The 20,624-nt window shown below is 41.1% G+C and overlaps 1 protein-coding gene and 1 pseudogene across 1 annotated transcript in view; one reads left to right on the forward strand and one right to left on the reverse strand.

The window, feature by feature from the left end:
• The window catches only part of LOC139763325 (ionotropic receptor 21a-like), a 638,186-nt gene that overhangs the window by 463,102 nt on the left and 154,460 nt on the right, over positions 1-20,624 (reverse strand). The gene's annotated exons all lie outside the window — the stretch shown is intronic.
• Positions 11,209-20,624, forward strand: part of LOC139763381 (lipase member H-like) — a 31,206-nt pseudogene continuing 21,790 nt past the window's right edge.

The raw sequence follows: 20,624 nt of genomic DNA on the forward strand, positions 1-20,624 counted from the left end.
ATATATATATATATATATATATACCCTTCCATAAAATTTACCAGGAATACTCAACAAACTTATTCCTCTGTTATTTGAGCACTCACTATTATCCCCTTTCCTTTGTACAATGGCACTATGGAAGCATTCCGCCAATCCTCACCCACCTCACGATGAATCGTACATACATTAAATAACATTACAAAGCTCCATCAGCCAGGATCGAACCTGTTGTTTCCTATAATACAGTCCCTTAGCCTAGCGGTTAGCATGCCTGCCTCTTGCACAAGGGGTCCCAGGTTCGATCCTGGCTGATGGAGCTTTGTATGTTCTATGAAGGCGCGCGTTCATATACACTTTATTCGTATTCATATAACTCCGCGTTGTACAGTCAGGTTCGGTAAAACGCTCTCAGCTGGCTATGTGTTCTGTTCGGAAACAACCGATAGACCCCGTTGCTCACCATAGTGAGACGAAGGGTATTCGAGTACTTAGTATTTCGAATAGTTGTTTCCTATAATACAGTCCCTTAGCCTAGCGGTTAGCATGCCTGCCTCTTGCACAAGGGGTCCCAGGTTCGATCCTGGCTGATGGAGCTTTGTATGATATATATATATATATATATTTATATATATATTTATGTATGGGCAACGAATAGAGTGAATTGGATCGGTGTGGTATACCGGGATTGACGTGCTGTCAGTGGATTGATTCAGGGCATGTGAAGCGTCTGGGGTAAACCATGGAAAGTTGTGTGGGGCCTGGATGTGGAAAGGGAGCTGTGGTTACGGGCATTATTGCATGACAGCTAGAGACTGAGTGTGAACGAATGGAGCCTTTGTTGGCTTTTCCTTGTGCTACCTCGCACACATGAGGGGGGAGGGGGATGGTATTCCATGTGTGGCGAGGTGGCGGTGGGAATGAATAAAGGCAGACAGTGTGAATTGTGTGAATGGGTATATATGTATGTGTCTTTGTGTGTATACATATGTGTACATTGAGATGTATAGGTATGTGTATTTGCGTGTGTGGACGTGTATGTATATCCATTGTGTATGGGGGTGGGTTGGGCCATTTCTTTCATCTGTTTCCTTTTGCTACCTCGCAAACGCGGGAGACAGCGAGAAAGCAGAATAATAATAATGATAATAATAAAACATATATATATATATATATATATATATATATATATATATATATATATATATATATATATATATATATATATATATATATATATATATATATATATATATATATATTATCCCTTGGGATAGGGGAGAAAGAATACTTCCCACGTATTCCCTGCGTGTCGTAGAAGGCGACTAAAAGGGGAGGGAGCGGGGGGCTGGAACTCCTCCCCTCTTGTTTTTTTTTTAATTTTTCCAAAAGAAGGAACAGAGAAGTGGGCCAGGTGAGGATATTCCCTCAGAGGCCCAGTCCTCTATTCTTAACGCTACCTTGCTAACGCGGGAAATGGCGAATAGTTTGAAAGAAAGATATATATATATATATATATATATATATATATATATATATATATATATATATATATTTGTAAAGACAGAAGAATAGAGGAGCCAAAGGAAAATAATGGTTGTCGAGAGACAGATCTTAATCAGTGACACGATTCATCGTTTAGGGACAGAAGACGCGCCACAGGTGTGCTGATATTGGAACAAGCACAGACACTCGGAAAAATTTCAAGTCATGAAATCTACATGGGATAATTTCTTGCAATGAAACCTAGCTGCTGTTTGTACGTATCATCTACCAGGAATGGTTATTTGTATTTCAGTCATTACTAATAATTACCCCAAAGTTTTTTCTTCTAAGAATTGTCATCCTGGCATTTTGATTGATATCATTAGCAACAAAATCCACTACTTTTTGTTTGTCTACATTGAATTTCCTTTCTCTCTTCACTTACTAATGCACCAGTTTGTGTAAATCAGTTTGAATTTTTTTTTGACTGTGTTATCGACAGATTTCGAAAACTCTGCTGGTGAGTACTGTCTCCAGATGGTTGACAGAATAGGTGGGTCCTTGGGAACTTAGCAAGTTAGATGTTTTATTGTTAAATATCCCTGGGGATAGGGGTGAAAGAATACTTCCCACGTATTCCTCGCGTGTCGTAGAAAGCGACTAGAGGGGACGAGAGCGGGGGGCCAGAAATCCTCCCCTCCTTGTATTAACTTTCTAAAATGGGAAACAGAAGGAGTCACGCGGGGAGTGCTCATCCTCCTCGAAGGCTCAGAGTGGGGTGCCTAAATGTGTGTGGATGTAACCAAGATGTGAAAAAAGGAGAGATAGGTAGTATGTTTGAGGAAAGGAACCTGGATGTTTTGGCTCTGAGTGAAACGAAGCTCAAGGGTAAAGGGGAAGAGTGGTTTGGGAATTTCTGGGGAGTAAAGTCAGGGGTTAGTGAGAGGACAAGAGCAACGGAAGGAGTAGCAATACTGCTGAAACAGGAGTTGTGGGAGTATGTGATAGAGTGTAAGAAAGTAAATTCTCGATTAATATGGGTAAAACTGAAAGTTGATGGAGAGAGGTGGGTGATTATTGGTGCATATGCACCTGGGCATGAGAAGAAAGATCAAGAGAGGCAAGTGTTTTGGGAGCAGCTGAATGAGTGTGTTAGTGGTTTTGATGCACGAGACCGGGTTATAGTGATGGGTGATTTGAATGCAAAGGTGAGTAATGTGGCAGTTGAGGGAATAATTGGTATACATGGGGTGTTCAGTGTTGTAAATGGAAATGGTGAAGAGCTTGTAGATTTATGTGCTGAAAAAGGACTGATGATTGGGAATACCTGGTTTAAAAAGCGAGATATACATAAGTATACTTATGTAAGTAGGAGAGATGGCCAGAGAGCGTTATTGGATTACGTGTTAATTGACAGGCGTGCGAAAGAGAGACTTTTGGATGTTAATGTGCTGAGAGGTGCAACTGGAGGGATGTCTGATCATTATCTTGTGGAGGCTAAGGTGAAGATTTGTATGGGTTTTCAGAAAAGAAGAGTGAATGTTGGGGTGAAGAGGGTGGTGAGAGTAAGTGAGCTTGAGAAGGAGACCTGTGTGAGGAAGTACCAGGAGAGACTGAGTACAGAATGGAAAAAGGTGAGAACAATGGAAGTAAGGGGAGTGGGGGAGGAATGGGATGTATTTAGGGAATCAGTGATGGATTGCGCAAAAGATGCTTGTGGCATGAGAAGAGTGGGAGGTGGGTTGATTAGAAAGGGTAGTGAGTGGTGGGATGAAGAAGTAAGAGTATTAGTGAAAGAGAAGAGAGAGGCATTTGGACGATTTTTGCAGGGAAAAAATGCAATTGAGTGGGAGATGTATAAAAGAAAGAGACAGGAGGTCAAGAGAAAGGTGCAAGAGGTGAAAAAAAGGGCAAATGAGAGTTGGGGTGAGAGAGTATCATTAAATTTTAGGGAGAATAAAAAGATGTTCTGGAAGGAGGTAAATAAAGTGCGTAAGACAAGGGAGCAAATGGGAACTTCAGTGAAGGGCGCAAATGGGGAGGTGATAACAAGTAGTGGTGATGTGAGAAGGAGATGGAGTGAGTATTTTGAAGGTTTGTTGAATGTGTTTGATGATAGAGTGGCAGATATAGGGTGTTTCGGTCGAGGTGGTGTGCAAAGTGAGAGGGTTAGGGAATATGATTTGGTAAACAGAGAAGAGGTAGTGAAAGCTTTGCGGAAGATGAAAGCCGGCAAGGCAGCAGGTTTGGATGGTATTGCAGTGGAATTCATTAAAAAAGGGGGTGACTGTATTGTTGACTGGTTGGTAAGGTTATTTAATGTATGTATGACTCATGGTGAGGTGCCTGAGGATTGCCGGAATGCGTGCATAGTGCCATTGTACAAAGGCAAAGGGGATAAGAGTGAGTGCTCAAATTACAGAGGTATAAGTTTGTTGAGTATTCCTGGTAAATTATATGGGAGGGTATTGATTGAGAGGGTGAAGGCATGTACAATGCATCAGATTGGGGAAGAGCAGTGTGGTTTCAGAAGTGGTAGAGGATGTGTGGATCAGGTGTTTGCTTTGAAGAATGTATGTGAGAAATACTTAGAAAAGCAAATGGATTTGTATGTAGCAATTATGGATCTGGAGAAGGCATATGATAGAGTTGATAGAGATGCTCTGTGGAAGGTATTAAGAATATATGGTGTGGGAGGAAAGTTGTTAGAAGCAGTGAAAAGTTTTTATCGAGGATGTAAGGCATGTGTACGTGTAGGAAGAGAGGAAAGTGATTGGTTCTCAGTGAATGTAGGTTTGCGGCAGGGGTGTGTGATGTCTCCATGGTTGTTTAATTTGTTTATGGATGGGGTTGTTAGGGAGGTAAATGCAAGAGTTTTGGAAAGAGGGGCAAGTATGAAGTCTGTTGGGGATGAGAGAGCTTGGGAAGTGAGTCAGTTGTTGTTCGCTGATGATACAGCGCTGGTGGCTGATTCATGTGAGAAACTGCAGAAGCTGGTGACTGAGTTTGGTAAAGTGTGTGGAAGAAGAAAGTTAAGAGTAAATGTGAATAAGAGCAAGGTTATTAGGTACAGTATGGTTGAGGGTCAAGTCAATTGGGAGGTGAGTTTGAATGGAGAAAAACTGGAGGAAGTGAAGTGTTTTAGATATCTGGGAGTGGATCTGGCAGCGGATGGAACCATGGAAGCGGAAGTGGATCATAGGGTGGGGGGGGGGACGAAAATTCTGGGGGCCTTGAAGAATGTGTGGAAGTCGAGAACATTATCTCGGAAAGCAAAAATGGGTATGTTTGAAGGAATAGTGGTTCCAACAATGTTGTATGGTTGCGAGGCGTGGGCTATGGATAGAGTTGTGCGCAGGAGGATGGATGTGCTGGAAATGAGATGTTTGAGGACAATGTGTGGTGTGAGGTGGTTTGATCGAGTGAGTAACGTAAGGGTAAGAGAGATGTGTGGAAATAAAAAGAGCGTGGTTGAGAGAGCAGAAGAGAGTGTTTTGAAGTGGTTTGGGCACATGGAGAGGATGAGTGAGGAAAGATTGACCAAGAGAATATATGTGTCGGAGGTGGAGGGAACAAGGAGAAGAGGGAGACCAAATTGGAGGTGGAAAGATGGAGTGAAAAAGATTTTGTGTGATCGGGGCCTGAACATGCAGGAGGGTGAAAGGAGGGCAAGGAATAGAGTGAACTGGGGCGATGTGGTATACCGGGGTTGACGTGTTGTCAGTGGATTGAATCAAGGCATGTGAAGCGTCTGGGGTAAGCCATGGAAAGCTGTGTAGGTATGTATATTTGCGTGTGTGGACGTGTGTGTATACATGTGTATTGGGGGGGTTGGGCCATTTCTTTCGTCTGTTTCCTTGCGCTACCTCGCAAACGCGGGAGACAGCGACAAAGTATAATAAAAAAATAATATATATATATATATATATATATATATATATATATATATATATATATATATATCTTTCCAAGAGCAAGAGAAGGAACAGAGAAGGGGGCCAGGTGAGGATATTCCTTCAGAGGCCCAGTCCTCTGTTCTTAACGCTACCTTGCTAATGCAGGAAATGGCGAATAGTTTAAAAGAAGTTTTAAAATATATATATATATATATATATATATATATATATATATATATATATATATATATATATATATATATATATATATATATATATATATATATATATATATATATATATATATATCCTGGGGATAGGGGAGAAAGAATACTTCCCACGCATTCTTCACGTGTTGTAGAAGGCGACTAAAGCGGAAGGGAGCGGGGGGCTAGAAACCCTCCCCTCCTTGTATTTTAACTTTCTAAAAGGGGTAACAGAACAAGGAGTCAAGCGAGGAGAGCTCATCCTCCTCGAAGGCTCAGATTGGGGTGTCTAAATGTGAGTGGATGTAACCAAGATGAGAAAAAAAGAGAGATAGGTAGTATGTTTGAGGAAAGGATGTTTTAGCTCTGAGTGAAACAAAGCTCAAGGGTAAAGGGGAAGAGTGGTTTGGGAATGTCTTTGGTATACCACATCATTCTAATTCATTCTGTTCCTTGCACGCCTTTCACCCTCCTGCATGTTCAGATCCCGATCGCTCAAAATCTTTTTCACTCCAATCTTACAACTCCAAGTTGGTATCCCTCTTCTCTTCGTTCCTTCCTCCTCTGACACTTATCCTCTTTGTCAATCTTTCTTCGCTCATTCTCTCCATGTGACCAAACCATTTCAATACACCCACTTCTGCTATCTCAACCACACTCTTTTTATTACCACACATCTCTCTTACCCTTTCAATACTTAGTCGATCAAACACCGTCACACCACATACTGTCCTCAAACATATAATTTACAATACATCCATCCACCTCCGCACAACCTTCTCTATAGCCCACGCCTCACAACTATATCCCATTTTTGGACCCACTTTTCCTTGAAACATATTCATTTTTCAAAGATAATGTTCTCGCCTTCCTCACATTTTACAACGTTCCCAGAAATTTCGCCACCTCCCTGACCCTGTGGTTCACTTCCACTTCCTTGGTTCCATCCGCTGTCAAATCCACTCCCAGATATCAGAAACACTTCACTTCCTCCAATTTCTCTCCATTCAGACTTACCTCCCAATTTACTTGTTCCTCAACTATACTGTACCTAATAACCTTGCTCTTATTCACATTTACTCCCAGCTTTCTTCTTTCACACACTTTACCACACTCAGTCACCAGCCTCTGCAGCTTCCCACCCGAATCAACCATCAGCGCTGCATCATCAGCGAACAACAACTGACTCACTTCCAAGCCCTCTCATCCACAACAGCCTGCATATTTGCCCCTTTCTCCAAAACTCTTGCATTCACCTCCCTAACAATCCCATCCATAAACAAATTAAACAACCATGGAGACATCACACACCCCCGCCGAAAACCGACATTCACTGAGAACCAATCACTTTACTCTCTTCCTACTCGTACCTATGCCCTATATCCACGATGAAAACTTTTCACTGCTTCCAGCAACTTGCCTCCCACACCTTATACTCTTAATACCTTCCACAGAGCATCTTTAAAGTGAGTAAGGTAGGAGAACAAATGGAAATATCGGTGATTGGGATAACGGGGAGGTAATATCAAGTAGTGATGAAGTGAGGAGATGGAGTGAATATTTTGAAGGTTTGTTGAATGTGTTTCATGATAAAGTCGTAGTTATTGGGTGTCTTGGTTGGAGTGGTGTGCGAAGTGCAAGGGTCAGGGAGAATGGTTTGGTAAACAGAGAAGAGGCAGTGAAAGCTTTCCGGAAGATGGAGGCCGGCATGGCGGTGGGTTTGGATGGTATTGCAGTGGAATTTATTAAAAAACGGGATGACTGTGTTGTCTATCGGTTGGTAAGGACATCAGAGTATGTATGGATTATGGTGAAGTGCCTCCGGATTGGCTGAATGCATGCATAGTGGCATTGTACAAAGGTAAAGGGAATAAAGGTGAGTGCTCAAATTTCAGAGGCATATATTTGTTGAGTATTCCTGGAAAATTTTATGGAAGAGTATCTTTTGAGAGGGTAAAAGCATGTACTGAGCATCAGATTGGGGAAGAGCAGTGTGGTTTCAGAAGCGGTCGAGGATGTGCGGATCAGGTGATTGCTTTGAAAAATGCATTTGGGAAATACTTAGAAAAACAGATGGATTTGTATGTAGCATTAATTGATCTGGTGAAGGCATATAATATGATTGTTAGAGATGCTTTGTGGATATGTTTAAGAATATATGGTGTTCGTGGTAAGTTGGTAGAGGCAGTGAAAAGTTTTTACCGAGGATGTAAGGCATGATTACGAGTAGGAATAGAGGAAAGTGATTGGTTCTTAGTCAACTTTTGTTTATGGATGTAGTTGTTAGGGAGGTGAATATAAGAGTTTTGGAGAGAGGGGCAGATGTGCTGTCTGTTCTGGATGAGGGGGCTTGGGAAGTGAGTCAGTTGTTGGTCGCTGCTGATACAGCGCTGGTGGCTGATTCGGGTGAGAAACTGCATAAGTTGGTGACTGAGTCTGGTAAAGTGTTTGAAAGAAGAAAGTTGAAAGTAAATGAGAACAGGAGCAAGGTTATTAGGTTCAGAAGGGTTGAAGGACAAGTAAATTGGGAAGTAAGTTTGAATGGAGAAAAATTGGAGAAAGTAAAGTGTTTCAGATATCTGAGAGTGGACTAAGCAGCGGATGGAAACATGGAAGCGCAAGTGAGTCACAGGGTGGAAGAGGTTACAAAGGTTCTGGAAGCCTTGAAGAATGTGTGGAAGGTGAGAACGTTATCTCGTAGAGCAAAAATGGGTATGTTTGATGGAAGAGATGTTCCAACAATGTTACGGTTGAGAGGTATGGGCTATAAATAGGGTTGTGCGGAAGAGGGTGGATGTGTTAGGAGTGAAATCTTTAAGGACAATATGTGGCGTGAGGTGGATTGATCGGGTAAGTAATGAAAGGGTAAGAGAGATGCGTGGAAATAAAAAAGAGTGTGATTGAGAGAAGAGGAAGTTGTATTGAGATGGTTTGGTCACATGGAGAGAATGAGTGAAGAAAGATTGACAAAGAGGGTATATGTGTCAGGGGTGGAGGGGACGAGAAGTGGGATACCAAATTGGAGGTGGAAAGATGGAGTGAAAAAGACGCATCTATGGTAAACCATGTAAAGTTTTGTGCGGCCTGGATGTGGAAAGGGAGCTGTGGTTTCGGTGCATTACACATGATAGCTAGAGACTGAGTGTGAACGAATGTGTTTTTTTTTGGCTTTTCCTCGCGCTACTTCGCGGTGTGTGTGTGTGTGTGTGTGTGTGTGTGTGTGTGTGTGTGTGTGTGTGTGAGTGTGTGTGTGTGTGTGTGTGTGTGTGTGTGTGTGTGTGTGTGTGTATGTTTATGCTATTTCATGTGTGGTGGAGTGTCGACGAGAATGGATGAATGCAGCCAGTATGAATATGTACATTTGTATTTATGTATATGTGTGTGTGTGTGTGTGTGTGTGTATATATTTATTATCATTATTATTTTGCTTTGTCGCTGTCTCCCGCATTTGCGAGGTAGCGCAAGGAAACAGAAGAAAGAAATGGCCCAACCCACCCCCACACACATGTACACACACACACGTCCACACACGCAAACATACACACCTATACATCCCAACGCACACACATATACACACACACAGACACACACATACACACCCATGCACACAATTCACACTGTCTGCCCCCACTCACTCCCACCGCCACCCCGCCACACACGGAACACCATCCCCCCCCATGTGTGCATACGTCGGAATGTATATGCATGTATATGTGCGTGCGTAGGCGTTAATATATATCCGTGTGTATGTGTGTTGGTTGGGCCATTCTTTCGTCTGTTTCCTTGCGCTCTCTCGCGAACGCCTGAGACGTCGATTAAGTATAATAAATAATATTTTTTCTTTTGTGTGTGTGTGTGTGTGTGTGTGTGTGTGTGTGTGTGTGTCTTTGTGTGTGTGTGTGTGTGTGTATGTGTGTGTGTGTGTATGTGTGTGTGTGTGTGTGTGTGTGTGTGTGTGTGTGTGTGTGTGTGTGTGTATGTGTGTGTGTGTATGTGTGTGTGTGTCTGCGTCAATAAACAGTTCTACGAATTCTGCTTATCGCCTTATTTGCCGTTGTTCAGTCAAATGAAAATAGATCTCCCTCCATATACGACATTGCTTCAATTAACTCTATCCCATGCATGGTTCCCATCCTCCTGAATATTCAAGAGGATGGGAGGTATTTCTTTGTATGCATACGTAATTGCATCTCCTGCTTTAGCGAAGACTCGTAAGTAACGCATGACTGATAGCCTCAACTGCTCACGTCTATTTTCTAATTGTAATATATAAATTACCGAAAGCAGAACCAGCAAATCATAGCCAAGGCCCACAAACTGCCCCATGAGTTTCATATACTCTGGTTCAACCCAGTGACAGTCTGCAGCCTCCGTGTACATCACATTTGATCCAAATACAAATGTTATCCACTGGACAATTTTGACCAGAATGTTTAGCGTTTTAGTCCGTTCCTCTCTGCGTCCTCCACTTCTGACATACATATCATCCACATCCTTCGCTAATCATCTCGAAATGTCCTTACCATTTTAGTTCATCCTGGTCGGCTTTTACAATCAGACTGCGCAACTACCATACCTCCCTCATGCTCTGGTGTTCCTGATATCCACCAACCACCTCACACCATAGAATGACCCCAGGTCCTTGAATTTCCAACACATGGTGTACGATCTTTGAAATGATATTGATAATAACGATGATATTATCGTTATGATGTAGCAATGATAATAAAGATTATAAGAATTTCTTGAAAATATCCAAGTATTCCAGAGATAGTTTATCTAACAGAGAACTTCACCACAGAGATGTGTGGTGTACTGCCACATGTCGTACTCACGCCACAAGTGTGTGGTGTACTACCACATGCCGTACTCACCCCCACAGGTGTGTGGTATTCTGCCACATGCCTTACTCACCCCAGAGGTGTGTGGTGTACTACCACACGCTGTCCACACCCTACAGGCGTGTAGTGTACTGCCACATGCCGTACTTACCCTACAGGTGTGTGGTGTACTGTCACATACCATACTCACCCCACAGGTGTGTGGTGTACTGTCACATGTCGTACTCACCCAACAGGTGTGTAGTGTATTGTCACTTGCCGTTCTCAACCCACAGGTGTGTGGTGTACTGTCACATGTCGTACTCACCCAACAGGTGTGTAATGTATTGTCACTTGCCGTACGGTCCCAGAGGTGCAGAGACGGTGCGTGTTGCTTCCTGGACCCCAGCCCGAGGCCTCACCACCTCTCCTCATCGGACATTTTTCCCACAAAAATTCAATAAGTATGAACGAACATTTTCTGTTCATCTATATATCATGCCTTCTAGTAGTCCTGAAGTCAGAATCAGTACGGAATTTTTCGTTTCACAACGGATTAAACAACAAATTACTTATCACATTAGCCAAGCACTGAAAAAGATTCCAAATTAGAATCTTTCAAAAATTTTATCCATATTTTGATTTTTTCAACAGCAATGGAAGCGTATTGAACATTAACTGTTTTCGAATCACCAGATTATAGGACAAAGTAAGAATACATTATATGTTAAGATTATAGTTTCTAATTATATTTTTGATCCCATATGTTTTAAATAACAGTATGAAAATATACGCAGTAAAAAGGTATCATACTGATTCAAAATGTTCAAGGATCAGTTGAATAAACACAGCTTTCACGGTGAGACGGTGAGTGTTACCGGACTGCCTTGGCCACCCTTCTTTATCGAGTATGAGGAGAGAACCTCTGATGGCATCAGCGTCAAGAACTATAAGGGACCTGATGGACTATTGTTCAGGACTATAGCTAACGCTCTCAACTTCACCTTCGAATTTCTTCCATCAAGTGATTGGATTGACGTAAGCACTGTGTATGGGTGTAGAATTTAACAAATTATGATCTTTTTGCAAATACTATGTTAACTTGTTAACCAAAGGGCAACACAGGTGCAAAGTTCTCTCTCCAGAAAATCCTGATTAAACTATCAACAACACAGTAACGTCATATTCTTGAGAAATTCAACTTCAACTACCATCCGCTCCCACCGCCTTGCCATATTTCATCCTACGTAAGTGTTCCATCACATCTTTCTTCTGAACCATTCTCCATGATTCTCACATTCCACGCCACCCCGACACAAGCTTTCTACATCAGCCACCATATCATCAAACATATCAAAAAATTCCTCAAGCTACTCATTCCATCTCCTCACTTCATCACTTCCACATTTGCCTTCCTCACTATTGATCCCATAAGTTTTCTTGTTTTTCTCACGATCAACTTCCTTCCAAAACATCTTATTCTCCCTGAAATTTGCTGGTACTCACTCACCCTGCTTACATTTGAACACTTTCTAATCCCCAGCACATTCTTCTTGAACTCTGACAGCTTTCTCTGTTAAATATTCCAGACACTTGCACTCCTTCCTTATAGGTACATCCCATTAACATATCTTTACCCCTTCACAACCAACATTACCTCTTTATCCCACAATACGTTATCCTTCCTCATCCATCCAACACCCACCAGCAGCATACCACAAACATCTCTGCCATAAATGATGTGCCTCTTTCTTGAATATCTCTCATTCCTCACCTAATCCCCAGGCTTCGTCTACTACAATCAACGTCCACCAATTTACACTCATTCCTTTCTAGTATATTTCACAAAGATCTCTTTTCCAAGCTCGCTTCCCCTCACCACAATTTTCTCACGCCCATCATTTCTCCTTCTCCAAAAACCTCAGCAATACATGACACTCGCCTTCAACAGGTAATTAATTAGCTGCCTCTCCCAGCACTTTCACATTTAAGAGGACCTATTATGCACACTGTCAGTTAATCCGTAATCCATCAATGCCGGCTGACAATGTTTCCTCGTCAAATACAGATACTTACATATTTCCTTCTGTATAAACAATGGATTTCCAAACTCCAGCCTCTTTTTCAGCATAAAACTCCATAAGAGATTTGGAGAGAGGGTTAAGTATGTAGTCTATTGTGCATTAGAGGGCTTGGGAAGTGAGTCAGTCGTTCGCTGATGATACAACGCAAGTGTGTGTTTCGGGAGAGAAACTGCAGAAGGTGTTGACTGATTATATATATATATATATATATATATATATATATATATATATATATATATATATATATATATATATATATATATATATATATATATATATATATATATATATATATATATATATATATATATATATATATATATATATATATATATATATATATATATATATAAATATATATATACATATATATATATATATATATATATATATATATATATATATATATATATATATATATATATATATATATATATATATATATATATATATATATATATATATATATATATATATATATGTATAAATACGTATATATATATATATATATATACATATATATGCGAATATGCTGCATAGAAACGCGCACCTTCATAGAACATACAAACCTCCTACAGCCAGGATCGAACCCGGGACCCTTGTGCAAGAGGCGGGAATACTAACCGCTAGGTTATGGGCCTGTCTAATAGGAAATAACTGTCCGAATACTTTGCAATCGAATACCCTTCCTCTCACGTTGGTGAGCAACGGAGTCTACACCGGTTATTTCCCAACATGCGCACATAGCCGGCAGATAGCATTCTACCAAACTAAACTGTACAACGCGGAGGTATACGAATACGAATATAGTTCACAGAAACGCGCACCTTCATAAAACATACAAACCTCCAACAGCCAGGATCGAACTCGGGACCTTTGTGAAAGAGTTTGCTCATCAAAGTGGGACGAAGGGTATTCGAGTACATAGCATTCGAACAGTTATATCCTATCAGACAGGCCCATAACCTAGCAGTTAGCATCCCCGCCTCTTACACAGGGGTCCCGGGCTCGATCCTGGCAGCTGGAGGTTTGTATGATATATATATTCATAAATATATACATATAAATATATATATATATATATATATATATATATATATATATATATATATATATATATATATATATTTTTTTTTTTGTCGCTGTCTCCCGCGTTTGCGAGGTAGCGCAAGGAAACAGACGAAAGAAATGGCCCAACCCACTCCCATACACATGTATATACATACGTCCACACACGCAAAATATACATACCTACACAGCTTTCCATGGTTTACCCCAGACGCTTCACATGCCCTGATTCACTCCACTGACAGCACGTCAACCCCGGTATACCACATCGCTCAAATTCACTCTATTCCTTGCCCTCCTTTCACCCTCCTGCATCTTCAGGCCCCGATCACACAAAATCTTTTTCACTTCATCTTTCCACCTCCAATTTGATCTCCCTCTTCTCCTTGTTCCCTCCACCTCCGACACATATAACCTCTTGGTCAATCTTTCCTCACTCATTCTCTCCATGTTCCCAAACCATTTCAAAACACCCTCTTCTGCTCTCTCAACCACGCTCTTTTTATTTCCACACATCTCTCTTACACTTACGTTACTTACTCGATCAAACCACCTCACACCACGCATTGTCCTCAAACATCTCATTTCCAGCACATCCATCTTCCTGCGCACAACTCTATCCATAGCCCACGCCTCGCAACCATACAACATTGTTGGAACCACTATTCCTTCAAACATACTCATTTTTGCTTTCCGAGATAATGTTCTCGACTTCCACAGATTCTTCAAGGCTCCCAGAATTTTCGCCCCCTCCCCCACCCTATGATCCACTTCCGCTTCCATGGTTCCATACGCTGCCAGATCCACTCCCAGATATCTAAAACACTTCACTTCCTCGAGTTTTTCTCCATTCAAACTCACCTCCCAATTGACTTGACCCTCAACCATACTGTACCTAATAACCTTGCTCTTATTCACATTTACTCTTAACTTTCTTCTTTCACACACTTTACCAAACTCAGTCACCAGCTTCTGCAGTTTCTCACATGAATCAGCCACCAGCGCTGTATCATCAGCGAACAACAACTGACTCACTTCCCAAGCTCTCTCATCCCCAACAGACTTCATACTTGCCCCTCTTTCCAAAACTCTTGCATTCACCTCCCTAACAATTCCATCCATAAACAAATTAAACAACCATGGAGACATTACACACCCCTGCCGCAAACCTACATTCACTGAGAACCAATCACTTTCCTCTCTTCCTACACGTAAACATGCCTTACATCCTCGATAAAAACTTTTCACTGCTTCTAACAACTTGCCTCCCACACCATATATTCTTAATACCTTCCACATATCATCTCTATCAACTCTATCATATGCCTTCTCCAGATCCATAAATGCTACATACAAATCCATTTGCTTTTCTAAGTATTTCTCATATACATTCTTCAAAGCAAACACCTGATCCACACATCCTCTACCACTTCTGAAACCACACTGCTCTTCCCCAATCTGATGCTCTGTACATGCTTTCATCCTCTCAATCAATACCTTCCCATATAATTTACCAGGAATACTCAACAAACTTATACCTCTGTAATTTGAGCACTCACTCTTATCCCCTTTGCCTTTGTACAATGGCACTATGCACGCATTCCGCCAATCCTCAGGCACCTCACCGTGAGTCATACATATATATATTTTTTTTTTTATACTTTGTCGCTGTCTCCCGCGTTTCCGAGGTAGCGCAAGGAAACAGACGAAAGAAATGGCCCAACCCACTCCCATACACATGTATATACATACGTCCACACACGCAAAATATACATACCTACACAGCTTTCCATGGTTTACCCCAGACGCTTCACATGCCCCGATTCAATCCACTGACAGCACGTCAACCCCGGTATACCACATCGCTCCAATTCACTCTATTCCTTGCCCTCCTTTCACCCTCCTGCATCTTCAGGCCCAGATCACACAAAATCTTTTTCACTTCATCTTTCCACCTCCAATTTGATCTCCCTCTTCTCCTTGTTCCCTCCACCTCCGACACATATATACTCTTGGTCAATCTTTCCTCACTCATTCTCTCCATGTTCCCAAACCATTTCAAAACACCCTCTTCTGCTCTCTCAACCACGCTCTTTTTATTTCCACACATCTCTCTTACACTTACGTTACTTACTCGATCAAACCACCTCACACCACACATTGTCCTCAAACATCTCATTTCCAGCACATCCATCCTCCTGCGCACAACTCTATCCATAGCCCACGCCTCGCAACCATACAACATTGTTGGAACCACTATTCCTTCAAACATACTCATTTTTGCTTTCCGAGATAATGTTCTCGACTTCCACACATTCTTCAAGGCTCCCAGAATTTTCGCCCCCTCCCCCACCCTATGATCCACTTCCGCTTCCATGGTTCCATACGCTGCCAGATCCACTCCCAGATATCTAAAACACTTCACTTCCTCGAGTTTTTCTCCATTCAAACTCACCTCCCAATTGACTTGACCCTCAACCATACTGTACCTAATAACCTTGCTCTTATTCACATTTACTCTTAACTTTCTTCTTTCACACACTTTACCAAACTCAGTCACCAGCTTCTGCAGTTTCTCACATGAATCAGCCACCAGCGCTGTATCATCAGCGAACAACAACTGACTCACTTCCCAAGCTCTCTCATCCCCAACAGACTTCATACTTGCCCCTCTTTCCAAAACTCTTGCATTCACCTCCCTAACAATTCCATCCATAAACAAATTAAACAACCATGGAGACATTACACACCCCTGCCGCAAACCTACATTCACTGAGAACCAATCACTTTCCGCTCTTCCTACACGTACACATGCCTTACATCCTCGATAAAAACTTTTCACTGCTTCTAACAACTTGCCTCCCACACCATATATTCTTAATACCTTCCACAGAGCATCTCTATCAACTCTATCATATGCCTTCTCCAGATCCATAAATGCTACATACAAATCCATTTGCTTTTCTAAGTATTTCTCACATACATTCTTCAAAGCAAACACCTGATCCACACATCCTCTACCACTTCTGAAACCACACTGCTCTTCCCCAATCTGATGCTCTGTACATGCTTTCATCCTCTCAATCAATACCTTCCCATATAATTTACCAGGAATACTCAACAAACTTATACCTCTGTAATTTGAGCACTCACTCTTATCCCCTTTGCCTTTGTACAATGGCACTATGCACGCATTCCGCCAATCCTCAGGCACCTCACCGTGAGTCATACATATATATATATTTTTTTTTTATACTTTGTCGCTGTCTCCCGCGTTTCCGAAGTAGCGCAAGGAAACAGACGAAAGAAATGGCCCAACCCGCCCCATACACATGTATATACATACGTCCACACACGCAAATATACATACCTACACAGCTTTCCATGGTTTACCTCAGACGCTTCACATGCCTTGATTCAATCCACTGACAGCACGTCAACCCCGGTATACCACATCGCTCCAATTCACTCTATTCCTTGCCCTCCTTTCACCCTCCTGCATTTTCAGGCCCAGATCACACAAAATCTTTTTCACTCAATCTTTCCACCTCCAATTTGGTCTCCCTCTTCTCCTTGTTCCCTCCACCTCCGACACATATATCCTCTTGGTCAATCTTTCCTCACTCATCCTCTCCATGTGCCCAAACCACTTCAAAACACCTTCTTCTGCTCTCTCAACCACGCTCTTTTTATTTCCACACATCTCTCTTACCCTTACGTTACTCACTCGATCAAACCACCTCACACCACATATTGTCCTCAAACATCTCATTTCCAGCACATCCATCCTCCTGCGCACAACTCCATCCATAGCCCACGCCTCGCAACCATACAACATTGTTGGAACCACTATTCCTTCAAACATACCCATTTTTGCTTTCCGAGATAATGTTCTCGACTTCCACACATTCTTCAAGGCCCCCAGAATTTTCGCCCCCTCCCCCACCCTATGATCCACTTCCGCTTCCATGGTTCCATCCGCTGCCAGATCCACTCCCAGATATCTAAAACACTTCACTTCCTCGAGTTTTTCTCCATTCAAACTCACATCCCAATTGACTTGACCCTCAACCCTACTGTACCTAATAACCTTGCTCTTATTCACATTTACTCTTAACTTTCTTCTTCCACACACTTTACCAAACTCAGTCACCAGCTTCTGCAGTTTCTCACATGAATCAGCCACCAGCGCTGTATCATCAGCGAACAACAACTGACTCACTTCCCAAGCTCTCTCATCCCCAACAGACTTCGTACTTGCCCCTCTTTCCAAAACTCTTGCATTTATCTCCCTAACAACCCCATCCATAAACAAATTAAACAACCATGGAGACATCACACACCCCTGCCGCAAACCTACATTCACTGAGAACCAATCACTTTCCTCTCTTCCTACACGTACACATGCCTTACATCCTTGATAAAAACTTTTCACTGCTTCTAACAACTGTCCTCCCACACCATATATTTTTAATACCTTCCACAGAGCATCTCTATCAACTCTATCATATGCCTTCTCCAGATCCATAAATGCTACATACAAATCCATTTGCTTTTCTAAGTATTTCTCACATACATTCTTCAAAGCAAACACCTGATGCACACATCCTCTACCACTTCTGAAACCACACTGCTCTTCCCCAATCTGATGCTCTGTACATGCCTTCACCCTCTCAATCAATACCCTCCCATATAATTTACCATATATATATATATATACCATATATATATATATATATATATATATATATATATATATATATATATATATATATATATATATATATATATATATATATATATATATATATATATATATATATATATATATACATATATATATATATATATATTATCCCTGGGGATAGGGGAGAAAGAATACTTCCCACGTATTCCCTGCGTGTCGTAGAAGGCGACTAAAAGGGGAGGGAGCGGGGGGCTGGAAATCCTCCCCTCTTAATCTTTTTTTTAATTTTCCAAAAGAAGGAACAGAGAAGGGGGCCAGGTGAGGATATTCCCTGTGGTCCAATTCTCTGTTCTTAACGCTACCTCGCTAACGCGGGAAATGGCGAATAGTTTGAAAAAAAAAAAAAAAAAAAAAAATTATATATATATATATATATATATATATATATATATATATATATATATATATATATATATATATATATATATATATATATATTATCCCTGGGGATAGGGGAGAAAGAATATTTCCCACGTATTCCCTGCGTGTCGTAGATGGCGACTAAAAGGGGAGGGAGTTGGGGGCTGGAAATCCTCCCCTCTTGTTTTTATTTTAATTTTCCAAAAGAAGAAACAGAGAAGGGGGCCAGATGAGGATATTCCCTCAGAAGACCAGCCCTTTGTTCTTAACGCTACCTTTCTAACGCGGGAAATGGCGAATAGTTTGAAAGAAAGAAGGAATATATATATATATATATATATATATATATATATATATATATATATATATATATATATACATATATATATATATATATATATATATATATATATATATATATATATATATATATATATATATATATATATATATATATATATATAGTGAAAGAGAAGAGAGAGGCATTTGAACGATTTTTGCAAGGAAAAAATGCAAATGAGTTGGAGAGGTATAAAAGAAAGCGGCAGGAGGTCAAGAGAATGGCGCAAGAGGTGAAAAACAGGGCAAATGAGAGTTGGGGTGAGAGAGTATCATCAAATTTCAGGGAGAATAAAAAGATGTTCTGGAAGGAGGTAGATAAAATGCGTAAGACAAGGGAGCAAAGGGGAACTTTAGTGAAGGGGGCTAATGGGGAGGTGATGACAAGTAGTGGTGATGTGAGGAGATGAAGTGAGTATTTTGAAGGTTTGTTGAATGTGTTTGATGATAGAGTGGCAGATATAGGGTGTTTTGGTCGAGGTGGTGTGAAAAGTGAGAGGGTTAGGAAAATGATTTGGTAAATAGAGAAGAGGTAGTAAAAGGTTTACGGAAGATGAAAGTCGGATAGGCAGCAGGTTTGGATTGTATTGCAGTGGAATTTATTAAAAAAGGAGGTGACTGTATTGGTAAGTTTATTTAATGTATATATGATTCATGGTGAGGTGCCTGAGGATTGGCGGATTGATTGCATAGTGCCATTGTACAAAGTCAAAGGGGATAAGAGTGAGTGCTCAAATTACAGAGGTATAAGTTTGTTGAGTATTCCTGGTAAATTATATGGGAGGATATTGATTGAGAGGGTGAAGGCATGTACAGAGCATCACATTGGGGAAGAGCAGCGTGGTTCCAGAAGTGGTAGAGGATGTGTGGATCAGGTGTTTGCTTTGAAGAATGTATGTGAGATATACTTAGAAAAACAAATGGATTTGTATGTAGCATATATGAGATCTGGAGAAGGAATATGATGGAGTTGATAGAGATGCTCTGTGGAAGGTTTTAAGAATATATGGTGTGGGAGGCAACTTGTTAGAAGCAGTGAAAAGTTTTTATCAAGGATGTAAGGCATGTTTACGTGTAGGAAGAGAGGAAAATGATTGGTTCTCAGTGAATGTAGGTTTGCGGCAGGGGTGTGTGATGTCTCCATGGTTGTTTAATTTGCTTATGGATGGGGTTGTTGTGGAGGTGAATGCAAGAGTTTTGGAAAGAGGGGCAAGTATGCAGTCTGTTGTAGATGAGAGAGCTTTGGAAGTGAGTCAGTTGTTGTTCGCTGATGATACAGCGCTGGTGGCTGTTTCATGTAAGAAACTGCAGAAGCTGGTGACTGAGTTTGGTAAACTGTGTGAAAGAAGAAAGTTAAGAGTAAAGGTGAATAAGAGCAAGGTTATTAGGTACAGTAGGGTTGAATGTCAAGTCAATTGGGAGGTAAGTTTGAATGGAGAAAAACTGGAGGAAGTAAAGTGTTTTAGATATCTGGGAGTGGATCTGGCAGCGGATGGAACCATGGAAGCGGAAGTGGATCATAGGGAGGGGGAGGGGGAGGAAATCCTGTAAGCCTTGAAGAATGTGTGGAAGTCGAGAACATTATCTCGGAAAGCAAAAATGGGTATGTTTGAAGGAATAGTGGTTTCAACAATGTTGTA

Source organism: Panulirus ornatus, chromosome 46, assembly GCF_036320965.1.
Source record: "Panulirus ornatus isolate Po-2019 chromosome 46, ASM3632096v1, whole genome shotgun sequence".
Classification (NCBI taxonomy): Eukaryota; Metazoa; Arthropoda; class Malacostraca; order Decapoda; family Palinuridae; genus Panulirus; species Panulirus ornatus.